This window comes from Piliocolobus tephrosceles, chromosome 5 (assembly GCF_002776525.5).
Source record: "Piliocolobus tephrosceles isolate RC106 chromosome 5, ASM277652v3, whole genome shotgun sequence".
NCBI lineage: Eukaryota > Metazoa > Chordata > Mammalia > Primates > Cercopithecidae > Piliocolobus > Piliocolobus tephrosceles.
In genome coordinates this window covers 36,478,752-36,494,893 of record NC_045438.1, presented here as the reverse complement: position 1 = coordinate 36,494,893, position 16,142 = coordinate 36,478,752, and the positions used below count along the sequence as shown (strand labels likewise).

The following is a 16,142-nucleotide window of genomic DNA, read 5'->3' as shown; positions in this document are numbered from 1 at the left end:
TGGTTAAGGTGTCTGGGAACACAGAAGAGGAACAGAGTTTCTCATCACCTTATCTGATCCTAACTTTCCTCAGCATCATTCAACACAACCCCCTCATTTTAGGGATATGGATACAGAGGCTGAGAGAGAGCAGGTCTTTTGCCATTACCTTCATAAATCAGGAGCTGGCAGAGTGAGTTTTAGAAGCCAAGTGCATGCTGTTTTGCTGAGTGTCCACTCTGGCCCACATGACGGTGCCTGCCAAGCTCCCTGCACAATGGAAGCAAGGGGAACGAGCTCAAAGAGTCCCTGTTACTTCTCTGTGTTACGGTTTCACTCTCACAAGCTGTCGCATGGCTGACCAGCCTGCCATGCTCTCTGATGGTCAATCAGGACCTGACCCACCACCAGACTCATTCCACTTGGAGGATGGGTGTAATACCAGGCCTCAGTCCCCCACCCCTAATCCAGCCATCTTCAGCTGTGAGTTCACCATCATAACTTCCTGAATCTCAAGGGACAGCAATCAGATAATTGCCAGACGGCTAGGCAGTGGGTTGCCATTTTTATATGAAATCACTGCAGACCCTGTGACCAATGGAACTACCATTTTCATGGAGTCCAGCTGAACCCTGCTAACTGCAAATTCAGAACATCTCCAACCATTGTATCCAGTTGATGAAGTTGATGCTCTCCAACCATACCACATTGGTTTGAATCCAAATTCATAGTTTACTTTCCAGGGTCATCCTGTGGATTGGAGGAAGGCACAGGAAATATCAGCCATTATCTTCCATTATCAGATTATTATATCTTTTGTGTTAACATTTATAGCTGTAAAATAGCTTGGAGAGGTTTAAACCATCTCTTAACCCACATTCTTTTATAATTCTTTTTCAATTTAAAATCAGTGATATCAATGGATTTCAATATTCTACTATTTAATCCCTTGTGTAGATCTGCAAGCTTTCAGTTATTTATTTCACCCTGAGTTTCCAGTTTGGGCAACTAGGAGTTGCCACCATGCACAGGGGACTCACCATGCACATGGTACTTCCACTACGGTAGAAGGTCCTGGTGTGCCTGACTGCCTAGGCAAAGCTCCCCTATGTTTACTTCCAGGGCAAGTGCTTGACATCTGCTGGGCAAGTGCTTGACATCTGCTGGGTCGTGTGTTCCATGAGGTCAGAGGCTATGGCTGCCATGTCCACCACTCTGTTGCTAGCACTGAATCAGGGCCTGGCACCCAGAAACTGCAGAATAAATATTTATTGAGTGAATGCCTAGAGACTAATCATCAGCGACGTGATCATGTTATTTGTCATTTTCTACAACAAATGATTCTCAAAGGTCAGAAATGAGAAGATGAAAACAAGACCAACGCAGATTAAACAGAGGTATAACATCATTTCCTATTGTCTGTGTCCATCTGAAGTCAAGGTTATACTCACATCTCGGATCTTCATCAGAGTGGTTTTCTCTCTTCTCTTAAAAGAAAGCAGAAGAGTTCTGTGCAGTTAAGAGGTTGAATGAAGAAAGGGAGGGAAGGTTCAGAAGGAAAAGTCCAAACATCTTTTTCCCCATGGAAATAATGATAATAGGAATAACGAGAAGGCTAAAGTATTCACTTTCCATGTGGCACTACACTTTATTATTTAATTAATCCTCACAGCAAGCCTATGAGGTAGATAGTATCATGCCCAGTTGTGGGGGAAAAAAGCAGGGGGGGAGAATTTAGAAGAATGTAAATAACTTGCCCAAGCTGGTAGGTAGAGAAGCCGGAATTCCACTCCACGTCTATCTGAGTCCAGAGTTTAACCACCAACCCTTGGCTGGTTTGAATATTCAAGGGCAGGGTGCAAGTCTCATTCATCTTTGTTTAACTCACAGCACCTGGCCTAAGGTCACATCTGCCACATGGAAACAGCAAATATTAGTCGATTCAAAAGTAGAGCTAGTCAAAGGCCCCGGGATAGTGTTATTTTACTGGAAAACAGGGCATGCATGAAAGAAAATATAAAAGCCAACCAAGAAAAAGCACAGTGGAACAAGTGGTCTTATATCCCACCAAAGACAGAAGTTACCCTTAAATGTTTTTGAAATTCATAGCATGAAGTTAAAAAAGTATTTTGAAGTGTCTATACTGTAAAAATGATAAATCACAGGAAACAGCTGGAAGGACCCTGAAGGTCTTTTTACTGACTTGCTCTTTTTATAAGACTGTAGATTCTTAGCTTAGGCCAGCTGGGGTGAGTTCTTGTTGGTATGTGAGTACATGGTTTTCACAAGCAAAGCAAATTTAAGACTCGGTTGTGATAAATTTGTGCTGTGTTTGCGCCCCAATCTTCAGGCCACATCTCTATTGTGCTGTCTTAGCCAACTTCTCGTGGGCAGGGCTGTCAAGTCAACTCCCAGACTTGGTGGGTTGTCCCCTCTATCAGCCTCCTTCAGAATGTTCGTGGTGGCACCTCTAGATCCTTCTCAGAATGCTGTCTCATTTCTTTCCTGATAGTTAAAGAAAACTTAAGAAAGTGAAAGCTTACATGAGAAAATGAGTAAGCACTTTTAAAACAGAACTATTAAGCTCACTTTCAAAGTTGCTAAAGTTAGCCCTTTTTAGACACCTTTAAATCCCTAGTGCCCAGACAAATCAAATACCTAACAGGGTTTGCTTCCAGTGCGGTCTACAAGGATACTTTAAAAAAGACTGTCCGAATAGAAATAAGCTGCCCCTCCTCCATGCCCCTTATGTCAAGGCAAGGCAATCACTGTAAGGCCCGCTGCCCCAGGGGATAAAGGTCCTCTGAGTCAGAAGCCACCTAACCAGATGATTCAGCAGCAGGACTCGGGGTGCCCGGGGCAAATGCCAGCCCACCACCCTCATAGAGCCCTGGGTATCCTTACCATTGAGGACCAGGAGGTTAACTTTCTCCTGGACACTGGCGTGGCCTTCTCAGTCTTACTCTCCTGTCCCGGACAACTGTCCATCAGATCTGTCTCTATCTGAGGGGTCCTAGGACAGCCAGTCACTAGATACTTCTCCCATCCATTAAGTTGTGACTGGGAAACTTTACTCTTTTCACATGCTTTTCTAATTATGCCTGAAAGCCCCACTCCCTTGTTAGGGAGAGACATTCTAGCAAAAGCAAGGGGCCATTATACACCTGAACATAGGAGAAGGAACACCTGTTTGTTGTCCCCTGCTTGAGGAAGGAATTAATCCTGAAGTCTGGGCAACAGAAGGACAATATGAATGAGCAAAGAATGCCCATCCTGTTCAAGTTAAACTAAAGGATTCCACCTCCTTTCCCTACCAAAGCAGTACCCCCTTAGACCCGAGGCTCAACAATGACTCCAAAAGATTGTTAAGGACCTAAAAGCCCAAGGCCTAGTAAAACCATGCAATAGCCCCTGCAATATTCCAATTTTAGGAATACAGAAACCCAACAGACAGTGGAGGTTAGTGCAAGATCTCAGGATTATCAGTGAGGTCGTTGGTCCCTCTATACCCAGCTATACCTAACTCTTATATTCTGCCTTCCCAAATACCAGAGGAAGCAGAGTGGTTTACAGTCCTGGACCTTAAGGATGCCTTTATCTGCATCCCTGTACATCCTGACTCTTAATTCCTGTTTGCTTTTGAAGATCCTTCGAACTCAATGTCCCAACTCACCTGGACTATTTTACCCCAAGCTTTCAGGGATAGCTCCCATATATTTGGCCAGGCATTAGCCCAAGACTTGAGCCAGTTCTCATACTGGACAGTCTTGTCCTTCAGTACATGGATAATTTACTTCTAGCCACCCATTCAGAAACCTTGTGCCATCAAGCCACCCAAGCGCTTTTAAACTTCCTTGCCACTTGTGGCTACAAGGTTTCCAAACCAAAGGCTCAGCTCTGCTTACAGCAGGTTGAATACTTAGGGCTAAAATTATCCAAAGTCACCAGGGCCCTCAGTAAGGAATGTATCCAGCCTATACTGGCTTATCCTTATCCCAAAACTGTAAAGCAACTAAGAGGGTTCCTTGGCATAACAGGTCTCTGCCCAATATGGATTCCCAGGCATGGCGAAATAGCCAGACCATTATATACACTAATTAAGGAAACTCAGAAAGCCAATGCCCATTTAGTAAGATGGACACCTGAAACGAAAGTGGCTTTCCAGGCCCTAAAGAAGACCCTAACCCAAGCCCCAGGGTTAAGCTTACCAACGGGGCAAGACTTTTCTTTATATGTCACAGAGAAAACAGAAATAGCTCTAGGAGTCCTTACACAGGTCCAAGGGACTAGCTTGCAACCCATGGCATACCTGAGTAAGGAAGCTGATGTAGTGGCAAAGGGTTGGCCTCATTGTTTATGGGTAGTGGTGGCAGTAGCAGTCTTAGTATCTGAAGCAGTTAAAATGATACAAGGAAGAAATCTTACTGTGTGGACATCTCATGATGTAAACTGCATACTCACTGCTAAAGGAGACTTGTGGCTGTCAGACAACTGTTTTACTTAAATATCAGGCTCTATTAATTGAAGGGCCAGTGCTGCGACTGCATACTTATGCAGTACTTACGCAACTCTTAACCCAGCATGTTTCTTCCAGACAATGAAGAAAAGATAGAACATAACTGTCAATAGGTGATTGCTCAAATCTATGCCACTCAAAGGGACCTTCTAGAGGTTCCCTTGACTGATCCCCGTCTCAACTTGTATACTGATGGAAGTTCCTTTGTAGAAAAAGGACTTCAAAAAGCGGGGTATGCAGTGGTCAGTGATAACTTGAAAGTAATCCCCTCACTCCAGGAACTAGCGTTCAGCTGGCACAACTAATAACACTCACTCGGCACTAGAATTAGGAGAAGGAAAAACGGTGTATATATATATATATACACACACACACACACACAGACTCTAAGTATGCTCACCTAGTCCTCCATGCCCATACAGCAATATGGAGAGAAAGGCAATTCCCAACTTATGAGGGAACACTTATCAAACATCATTAAGCCATTAGGAGATTATTATTAGCTGTACAGAAACCTAAAGAGGTGGCAGTCTTACTCTGCCGGGATCATCAGAAAGGAAAGGAAAGGGAAATAGAAGGGAACCGCCAAGCGGATATTGAAGCCAAAAGAGCCACAAGGCAGGACCCTCTAGTAGAAATGCTTATAGAAGGACCCCTAGTATGGGGTAATCCCTTCTGGGAAACCAAGCCCCAGTACTTAGCAGGAGAAATAGAAAGGGGAACCTCACGAGGACATAGTTTCCTCCCTCAGGATGGCTAGCCACCAAAGAAGGGAAAATACTTTTGCCTGCAGCTAACCAATGGAAATTACTTAAAACCCTTCACCAGACCTTTCACTTGGGTATTGACAGCACCTATCAGATGGCCAAATCATTATTTACTGGACCAGGCCTTTTCAAAACTATCAAGCAGATACTCAGGGCCTGTGAAGTGTGCCAAAGAAATAATCCCCTGCACTGCAGGCCACACATTTCAATCCCTGTATCTTTAACCTCCTTGTTAGGTTTGTCTCTTCCAGAATCGAAGATGTAAAACAACAAATGTTTCTTCAAACGGAGCCCCAGATGCGTTCCATGACTAAGATCTACTGCGGACTCTTGGCCTGGCCTGCTCTAGCCCATGCTCCAATGTTAATGACGTCGAAGGCACCCCTCCCAAGGAAATCTCAACTGCATGACCCTCACTACGCCCCAATTCAGCAGGAAGCAGTTAGAGCAGTCGTCAGCCAACCTCCCCAACAGCACTTGGGTTTTCCTGTTGAGAGGGGGGACTGAGAGACAGGACTAGCTGGATTTCCTAGGCCGACTAAGAATCCCTAAGCCTAACTGGGAAGGTGATCACATCCACCTTCAAACATGGGGCTTGCAACTTAGCTCACATCTGACCAATAAGGTAGTAAAAAGAGCTCACTAAAAAGCTAACTAGGCAAAAATAGGAGGTAAAGAAATAGCCAATCATCTATCACCCGAGAGCACAGGGGGAGGGACAAGGATCAGGATATAAACCCAGGCATTAAAGCCGGCAATGGTTACCCCCTTTGGGTCCCCTCTCTTTGTATGAGACCTCTGTTTTCACTCTATTAAATCTTGCAACTGCCAAAAAAAAAAAAAAAAAAAAAAATTCCTAGTGCCCAGAACTGTATATTTACTATATATTTATTGCTTGAATGCGTGTGTGAATGAATCTCCACTATTTCTTTAGAGGATCCTATGTGCAACATGTCATGGTGATGACTACATCCCGACTGATCAGAATAAGAGAAGTTGGCTTAAATCCTGATATGCAGGATTGGGGATAGATAATGAAGAACCTGACATTCATTCTTACACATAATTACATGAGTCTCAAGGAAAGGGTGCAATGACTTTCAAAAACAATTCAATATTCACAACTTCTTGATAAAAGGTGTGTTAGATAGCATTTACTTCAGGGAAGAAGAATTAACAGTCCTCCAAATACACCTGGATAACCTCACCTCAGACTAAATAGATCCCAAACCATTACATTAGCCCAAAGATTTTCTTGTTCCCCACATCTTCATTTTTCTGTTAATTGTGATTCCATTCCCTTTTCACTAGGCTTTAAACACAGCTGTCAGACACAATCACTCTTTGCTTGAATTCATTTAGTTACCAAGACCTACTGATCTTTTTTTAAACAATCTCTATTTTGTCACCCATTCATTCCTTTCCACTCTTAGAACCCAATTTTCTAGATCAGACCTTGTATTCTCAGTCTCTAATATTTCATGGGTAGGTCCAACTTGTCTCCTTGCATACATTTCTCCCTCCAGCAGCTGTTATGAACTGAATTATGTACCTGTCCATCCCTAGATTGATATGTTTAAGCTCTAATCCCATGTGACTGTATTAGGAAATGTGGTGTTTTTGGAGGTAATTGTGGTTCCATGATATCATAAGGATGGGGCCCTAATTTGATAGGACTTGTGTCCTTATAGGAAGAGGATGAGACACTACTCTTTCTCTCTGCTCATAGAGAAAAGGTGGCTATCTACAAGTCAGCAAGAGGGCCTCACTAGGATGAGTTTTCCAGCATCTTGATCTGAACTTCTAGCCTCCAGAACAGTGATAAATTAAATTTCTGTGGTTGTAGCCACCTGGTCTGTGGCATTTCATGTCAGTCATAACAGACTAATAAATAGGCTATCTGCCCAGTATTCTCAGAGTTACATGCATAGAACACTAAACTGACCCTATGCTTTACAAATCCCCAAGGTTGCCACTGCCCACCCCCATGACTTGTAAGTCCAAATGCTTTAGCTTGGAACCTGAGGCCACCTCCGTGTCGGCCCATAGTTACCTGCCCAGCCTCTAAGCCTTTATATTGTTTAAGGCAAACATTCTGATCTCATTGTCCTCAAAACTCACATGGCATTTTCTGAAGCCACAGTGAAGCATGATGCCTTTGGGGAACTGCCTGTGGTTGCCATGGCTGCAAGGTGAGTCTGTATCAGAAGATGGCACGATGTGAGAGGAGTCACGTTGCAGACATGGCTCCCTCCTCCCTCTCTTCCTTATTAACAGAGTCCTCACTGAGTTTAGAGAGGAGAGGTGCCCAGATCAGAGGCAAATAATGATGTCTAAGCTGAGGGTCAGCAAACTATTTTTATAAAGGGCCAGGTGAAGGTAAACATTTTGGGCTTTGTGGGTGAGATGGTCTCTGTCACAGCTCCAACATTTTAGTGGCAATACATAAACAATTGTGTTCCAATAAAACTTTATTTACAAAAGCAATCACTGGACTAGATTTGGCCTGAGGGGCATAGTTTACCACTCCCTGATCTGCCAATCCCAGAGCACTGACATAGTTGATCTTCTGAATCAAGTGTAGAACAACTTTCGGATTTCTTGTTATATGAGAGCCAGAAAACTCCATCTTTTAAAGCTCTTTTTAAGCTCTTGTTATTCACAAGGTTTATCTTAGACCAGCAGAATCAGCATCACCTGGGAACTTGTTAGAAATGCGGAATCTCAGGCCCCTACCCCAACCTCCTAAATCAGAATGTGCATTTTAATAAGAAGCCCTGGTGATTGGAAGGTTTACTAGAGCTTAAGAAGCACTAGTTGAAGCCACTGCTGATTGAATGTCCTATTACTTGCAGATGAAAGCACCCCTAACTATGGCTGACAGGAACAAGTCATCAATATCTTGTATGTTTTGCTAAGGACTGTGGTTTTGTCCTGAAAGACATTAATGGGCTTTATGTAGGGAATAAAATGATCAGTTTTGGGAGGCATACAACTCATCTCCTTGATGAGATAATAAGCTCCTAAAATTCAGAGTATACTAAAGAAATATCCCTGATATTTATCCTACTTTCCAAGGCCAGCAAAGTAGGTAGACTCTTCACCACTGCCACACCATTGGATGGAATTCAAAAGCAGCCTCTTCTCTAAGACCTGCTCTCCTGCCCATACCTACTGTCTCAGGCCCCAGGAGGATTCTCTGTTTCTGGCATATCCATGGGGCTTAAAAGTAACTGGAAGGCTGTAACTCCAGCATTGTAATTTGGCATCTGAGACTGGAAAACTTTAATTTTAGTTACACTTAATACTGCCACCACCTAGCTTGGTTCAATTTATCTTCTGAATATATATTCACCTCTCTGATAAGACTATAGGCTACTTTGGCCTAAGCAATCATATTTTAAGATTTTTGCATCTCTGCTATAAGGCTTGCAAAGTGCTCTGCATATGACTGCCATGATAAATATAAAATTTTTTCTTAAAATATAAGCCACCATTTATTGCTTTTCCAAGCTCTTTGAATAATACCTAAATGGGATAAGCACCTTGAATGTGAATATCATTCATCAGCTAAGTTAAGAATAGCAGGGTCAAAAGGATCCAAATAACATCAAATTTTTTGAAAGGCAGGTCTTTTCAAATTGTTTATGGTTAGATTCTAATACACGCCAGGAATGGTTTGAAAAAGAATTCAGTACAAACATTTGGTCATATCAAGGCACCACATCTTTCTGTGGTTGGTTTATGAAGAGCTAAAACCCAAACAAACACCACCTCTTACACAGTCACCCAGAGTGTTAGTACTTACATGGAGAGAGCACGTCATAAACCCTCTAGACAAAATCATCTCACTTAAACCATACAAGACCCTAGGGTTGGGTAGATTATTATCTTCGCTGATGAAGAAACCAAAGTGCAGAGTATTGATGTCAACTTAGTGAGGATCACACTGGTAGAAATTTGGTGGTGGTAAGAGGGGACAGTTGGAGTTCAAACCCAGATAGTTAAGCCCTGAGTCTGTGTTCTGAACCATTAAGCAGTGTCTCCATAAACAGAGCTTTACTATGTCAAAGGTCAAACTCTTACCACCCTATTTTCATCTGCAGGCATCATCAGCTGAGATTTTCATGTGACAAATAATCTATGTTAAGCCGAGCAATATTGAAAATAAAATGTTAGAAGCCACTTATTTTATAGTCAGGTTCAGTGAGTGACAGTTTCTATGTTTAAAGCCTTACCCCATTATGAGTTAATGGTTTGGTCTATCATGATTAACAGTGGGAAATATCTTTGAAATCAGATTAGAATGTTTTAGTTTTTGTTTTGGCTGTTAGTTATCATAGAAAGTTTTTCTCTGTCATTTCAGAGTCTACAGTAAAGACTATTAAAGGAGTACCTGTAATTATGATCTTATTGATCTATTTAAATTAGAGTTTATTACAAAGCCTTTGACCATATCCAAACAATTAAATTAAAGCATGGAACAGTATTTCAATGACTCTAGGGAGTGTAGACAGCCAGGTGGGATTATTGAAACCTGAAAGTGGATAGTTTTGTCTCCAGGTGATTCTGATCATCTGTCCTGACTTATTTAAGAATTCCAACTCTTATTTTCCCCTGGATTCCAATATTGACTCTACCATTTTCTGAATCAATATGATCTTCAAAAATCACAGATCATCTCTATCAAAGGCTCTTTATTCTCCAAGATGTAATAACTATGACTTTGTGTTGAGCAACTTGACACCAAAGGATTACCTTTTATAAGCCTTGAAATTTTGTATTAAATAATTGTCCCTAGAGATTTTTTCCCATTTCTAAAGCCAAGAGGCATTAATTATTTTAAATGGCAGTGAATTCACCAAGGTAATTTTGTAGAGAAAAACTAGTGGCCCTACTTTAAGTTGTTGCTATAGAAATTTCAGTTTTTAATAAAAGGATATATACTGTCTTCCATAGTCAGTCTGTTACCACTAATTATTGTGTATGAGCCCTTTTTATACGGGAGTGCATTTCTTTTGATTGTGTGTGTATATATTGATTGGTTGTACAAAGCTTTTCACTCCTGACATCCCTTTTGGCTTTCTTTCCTTCATTTTTTCTCTTGTCACAAGTCCATTCATCCAGAAACTCTTTTATCCATCCATTCAATTGCTCAAGCAAGGAACCCAGGAATATCCTCCTCTAAATGCAATCAATAACCAAATCTTACAGACCAGATTTCCAAAATAGAGCTCAAATCTAATTCAATGTATCTTTACCACTCTTCCCGCAGTTCAAGCCATGATAATTTCTCTCTCTACGTGAATGTCCACCCCTGGAGACAGACACAGGGTGTTACTGCTTGGACCACTGCAGAATCCTCTTAATTAAACTCCTCCATCCACTTATGCACCATCATCCATTCTCCACCCAAAAGTCAAAGTAGAATGTGTCACTCAATTTTTTAAGTCCCCCAAGGCATCCTGTTGACCTTAGAATAAAATGCATGCAGGGAGGGTCTGGCTGTTCTCTAGCCTCACCGAGGCCTCTCACTGCATCTCAGCCGTACTGACTGACCATTTTGTAGTCTTCTCCTCTACCTTCAATTCTGCCAAGACATCCACCTACCTATCATGGGCTTGACATGTCCTATAGGTCGTAATTCCAATATTTTTTTTTTGGTAGACCTTTCTAAACTTATATGCTAAATTCAGTTCCTATGCTCTTCATCCCAGTTCACAGAGTCCTTCCTCATATAGAACCTTTGTGTTTGTGTGTTTATATATTTATCTCTTGTGTTTATATATAATCTCTTTCTCAATAGATTATAACCTCCATGAAGGCAAGGACAATCACTTTTTGGTTGATCGCTTAGCATTGGATCAGGCACATGGTAAGCCCTCAATTATTATTTGTAGAATTAGTAAGTCAATATAATCTGTAACACACAGAATCTCATGAAATACAAAGTGAAGGTCTCTTTGGAAAACAAAAGTAACAATTCTCAAAGATAAATGTCATAATTCAGAGGCAAGGTTTTGGAGATCAACTACATGTTAATACAAGATTTGTTTCTGTGAAACAAACCAATAGAAATGGAAATATAACGTGTTTGAGAAGTTATGTGGCAAAATTACTCTGAAAAAAGTCAATATAAACATTAATGTCTACCATAAACAACAAACACAAGACAAAATGGTTTTTCCCAATTGCAACTCATCCAATAATCCAGCTTCTTTCAGGCTCCCTGTTGAACAGAAGCAAGTCTGAGATAGCTCCTTTCCCAGAGCTAGGACATGGGATTTTTCCAGAATCGGAAAATTGCCCTACATATCGGGGGGAGGGGCTCTTACAAACATAGTCATTAGAATCAGGGCACTGGACATCTTTCACCCTGGTTACAAGTGTCTATAGCAAAGCAGTTTGACACTTTTCCAAAATGAAGGCTCAAGTTTGAAGTTAAGTTTACCTTATTTGCTTACGTATATACAAGTTAGTGGCTAAAAAGCAGAATGTCAACATCCTATAGATCAGTTCGATCCTTTACAACCAATCCAATAAACCTTCCATAGCCTTTGTCAATAATGTTATTTTCAATACAAAGCACATTGTATTTTCATACATATAATCTAATCTGTCCTTTAAGGCAGGCATTATTATACCTATTTTACTGCTTTAGTGGTTGATACCCTAGTGTCTCTCAGCTCCAGACTAAGCTGTTTATACTCAATTTTCTGATGCTGGGCTGAACTCTGACATCCCTGTTATCTCCATGTCGGTTGCCTGTTGGGTTCTGCCCCAAAGGATGCTGAGGAGAGAGTGGAAGGCAGAAGGAGGCAGAAGGGATTTCATCCTCTCTATTTGCTTCCTGTGCATGGCAGTGCCAGGGGCTCTTCACCAGGCAGAAGCCTTTGCCCATTCCAGCTTCTTTCTACTGTCCCTGCACCAGCCTCATTGCATCACTCTGGTGCATTGTCCACAGCATCTGGGCAATGCCTCCTCCTCAACAGAGGGGCAATGCAGACCTCGTCTTTGTGCATACTTATTTGCATAATAATAAACACACAGTGAAAACATTGTATTCCCACATCTAGCAGTAATTGGGTTAGCTACCCACTGACTACATATTGAAAAATTGCTGCAATGTGACCCTATCTTCACATGAATAAGATAGCTTTACAGAATTTTAAAGTGACATTTCAAACCTCTCAATTTTCCCTACACTATTTATTGTTCAGTTCTATCCATGCTCCTTTCTGTCTGGAATACCTGCCCTTCTCCCAGACCTGGTCCAGACCCCTCAAGGCCAAGCTGCATGTTTTCCTCTGTGAAACCTTTGAGCCCCATCTACTCAACTCCCATTACTCCCTGGATACTCTTCTCAGGGACTTAAGAGACAGAAAACACACACGTGAGCTTGGAATTGGCTTGACTTGAATTGATTCTTGGCTTGAATTATTCATTTCCTATGTGAGTATGGATAAGTTATTTAAGTTTCAGTTCCTTCTTCTGTAAAATGATACTAACTTCTCCCATATTTCTCCCTCCTGCATTTGTGGCATCTCCATTTTTCCAGCTGCTAAAGCCCAAATCCTGGGATTCATCATTGACTCCTCCCTTTGTTTCTCCCTACATCCAATCCAATAGCAAATCCCATTGGCTTCACTTTCAGAACATATCCAGAGTCTCATCACTTCTTACCACGTTTACTGCTACCATTTTGATTTGAGGCATGGTCATCTTTATCTGGATCATTGCTGTAGTCTCATAATTGACCTCCACAATCTTTCTCTATTCCCTTCTGGTATACAGCAGCCAGACTGATCACATAAAAATATAAATTTGACCACTTTCCTGTCCAGGGGAAAACCATCTTAGAGTAAAAGCCGAAGTTACTCCAATGACCTATAGGGCCTGTAGGGACAGGTCCCGTGTGACTTCAAACTTAGTTCCTGCCACCCTGCTCACTCCACGTGGCCAAACTGGCCTCCTTCCTGTTGCTGGAGCTGCCCAGGTAAACTCATGGCTGAGAACCTCTGCATTTGTGGTTCCCTATGTCTGGAATGATCTTCCTCAAGATAGCTACATATCTTTCTTCCACACCTCCTTCACGTCTTTGCTGAAATGGAACCTTCTCAATCAGACTTTCCCTGAGCATTGTATTTAAAATGGAAACCCATCTATCACCTTTCCATGCTTTATCTTGGATGCTTTAATACTTTTTCTTTTTTAAATCACTGCCATGTGGGAAATTATTTCATTGCAATCAATGGCAGCCTCTGAGTCCACAACTAGGCAAACTCTCCCAGAAGGGATCACAGATCAAATGAAAGTGATGGAATCACATGGTTTATTAAATTGACTCAAAATTTATGCTAGAGAAGTGGGGGTGAGTTAACATGCCTCACACAGCACACAAATGGGTAAAAACTCTAACCAGGAAGATGTTCAGATGTCTGTTTCTTTCTGTACCACACCAGCCTTTACTAGCAGTCACTAGGACCAGCACTCAAGTTACTTTTTTATTTTTTTGAGACCGAGTCTTACTCTGTCCCAGTGCAGTCTCAGCTCACTGCAAACTCCTCCTCCCAGGTTCAAGCGATTCTCCTGCCTCAGTCTCCCAAGTACCTGGGATTACTGGTGGCCACCACCATGCCCAGCTAATTTTTGTATTTTTAGTAGAGACAGGGTTTCACCATGTTGGCCAGGCTGGTCTCGAGCTCCTGACCTCAGATGATCTGCCCACTTTGGCCTCCCAAAGTGCTGGGATTACAGGCATGAGCCACGGTGCCCGGCTCAGCATTAAACTTTTGACCATGGAGTCTCAGCAGATGGAAACAGTATGAGGTTCCAGCACATGGGTGTGGCTGGTGCTTGCCAATTAACCTGCTGAGCAGCCAAGATTCTATTTGGTTTTGGGGGGAAAAGGTCACTCAAGGTCAGAATAAATTTCACAAATGCGTAGCCAAATAAAGAACTCATGAATATCGAGTGTCTCATATATATTACAGTGTTGTGAATCCCAGGTATCCTGGCGCTGCCCTTCCTTCCTGTCCCTGTGTGTGTATGGATGCTCCACTTGATCTTTCTAACCTGTTTCTCATGCTGCTAACTGATTTTCCTATACTTAAACATGACTTTCACTTATTTCAGTTGCTTTCTTATTTAGCAGAATTTAATATTCTCAAACAATATTACCAATGTATATTATGGCCTTCTGCCATCTCACATTTTTTACTTACTTTGTTTATTGTCTACCTAACGAAAAGTGCCAAGAACACAAGAATTTTCATTTCTTTTCTTCTCCAGTGTACCTAGATGTGTATTTAAAAATATAATTATTGAAAAAAATGAAAGAAATTCTGAAAACTATGAGGCCTAAATCAAATAATATTTGAATTGTACTAGAACAGGAGAGAAAATGACTTGGAGCAGGATGAGAAGATGAAATTGAAAGCCCATGCTACGGTCCCCGCCCTGCTGATGCCAATCTCTTCCCAGGCCCATGGGTGTGGGAGAGCTTAGATGCTCATCCTGAAACTCTGGAGATCACCCATTCTTCTGGAATTGCTCACATTTTCTTTCTATGCTCTCCAAGTAGCTGTTCTTTGGCCCACTTGACTCACAGTCAAACTAGTTTCAATCTTGTGCCCTTGAAATATTTGTTTAATGAATGAATATCCTGTTACAGATTGTCCAGGGACTTCAGAGCCCTGATGAGAATTGATACTTAAATGACATCAGGTAGTTACCCCAATGAGTTTGTGCTCTGTTCAATCTGCAGGGCTTCATTCAACCTGAAGTTGCCCTCTGGAGGGCCCTGGGCATATCCAAGCTAAGGCTTCACATTAGTCTGCTCAGGCTGCTGTAACAAAAGATCAAAGCCTGGGTGACTTAAACAACAGAAATCTATTTCTCACAGTTCTGGAGGCTGGGAACTCAAAAATCAAGGTGCTGGCTAATTTGGTTCCCTGGTGAGGGCTGTCTTTCTGGCTTGTACACATTTGTCATCTTGCAATGTGGTCACATGCCTTTCCTTGGTGCATGTTCACAGAGAGAGAGAGATCTCTTTCTTCTATAATAAGGTCATAAGGCCACCAGTCATACAGGATTAGTGCCCCACCCTTATGTCCTCATTTAACCTTAACTACCTCCTAAAGACCTGTCTCCAAATATAGTCACATTGGGAGCTAGGACTTCAATATGTGAATTTTGAAGGGATAAAATTCAGTCCATGGAAGACCTAATTTCTTCTGCCCAGCACAATATCATTTTCTTTTTTTAATGTTATTATTAACTTTTAAAAGATGTATATATCTCCTATAAAATCCATGTTTTAGTCATTTGTTATTTCTGGCTTACTTCACTCATTGATTCTACTTACCCAGCCCATTTAGACATTGAAGTTTTTATTCCATGCCCATTGATTTAATCAGGGACTATATTTTCCAAACTGAAACTCAGGACATACGACATCATCAGTATGATTTTGCTTATGGAAGAGCAGAACAAAAAGCCAGAAATTGGGATTGTCTTGGAATAGTATGGATATGCAGAAAATGATGATAAATAACCAAATTCTCCATATTTGTATGTCAGTGATTGGGAAGAGTATTAATGCAGCTTGAAGCTTGGTGCCACTCAAACCCACCAAAAGTTCTGTTTGCCCAGTTAGATGTTTTGATGGTGAGGAGCTTATTGGTGTTGGGCTGTGGAAGATACAAAAGTTGAAGACAGATGCTGTTCTCCATGGCAGAGCTTTGCAAGTTTTCTTTGGCCCATGACGTAGAGCAAGAAATTTTACCTTACAACCCTGCAGACTGTGATCATTCTGATCTATTCTGTTCTATTCTATTCTATTCTATTCTATTCTATTCTATTCTATTCTATTCTATTCT

General features: G+C 41.5%; 1 pseudogene; it reads left to right on the top strand.

Annotated features, from left to right (window-relative positions):
- Positions 1-227: 227 nt before the first annotated feature.
- LOC111525563 overlaps positions 228-16,142 on the top strand; it is a 19,325-nt pseudogene continuing 3,410 nt past the window's right edge.